This window comes from Saprolegnia parasitica (genome assembly GCF_000151545.1).
Source record: "Saprolegnia parasitica CBS 223.65 unplaced genomic scaffold supercont2.446, whole genome shotgun sequence".
Taxonomy (NCBI): domain Eukaryota; phylum Oomycota; class Saprolegniomycetes; order Saprolegniales; family Saprolegniaceae; genus Saprolegnia; species Saprolegnia parasitica.
Window position 1 is genome coordinate 6,261 of NW_012156840.1, and position 568 is coordinate 6,828.

The following is a 568-nucleotide window of genomic DNA, read 5'->3' on the forward strand; positions in this document are numbered from 1 at the left end:
ATGAGGCCGAGCACCATGTTGATGATGAGCGTGTAAAACTGCGCCGCCGCCGCTTCCTTGAAGCAGTACGACATGCAGTACGTGAACGGCGCGATCGCAAAGCCAAAGAAGAAGAAGAGGAGAAAGACAGCTTGCGGCGTATTGGACGCACACGCCGCACAGTCGTCGCCCGTGAGTGCTTGGATGCCATAGGCTTGGATCAATATGAGCGCGGCCGCAAATGGAATGACGTAAACAAGCAGATCAAAGCAGTAGTTGGAGAGCCAGAAGGCCGGTAGACTCACGCCCGAGACGAGCTGCTGGTGCTTGGAGTTGCATTCGTTTTGCTTTTCTTTCACGAGGAACGTGACGATGGACGCGGGAAAGAACGTCATCGCGATCACGATGAAGAGGCACGCCGTGAACGACAAGAAGGAGCTGAAGAGCGCTTTCGTCTGCGCCGTGATCGGAAACGGGTAGACGTTCACCTACATCATTGCGACATGAGAACAACGCACAGAGACGACGGGATGCGGACCGTCACGGAAATGTCATTGCGGTTGTTGACGTAGCGCACTAGTGCTTCGTC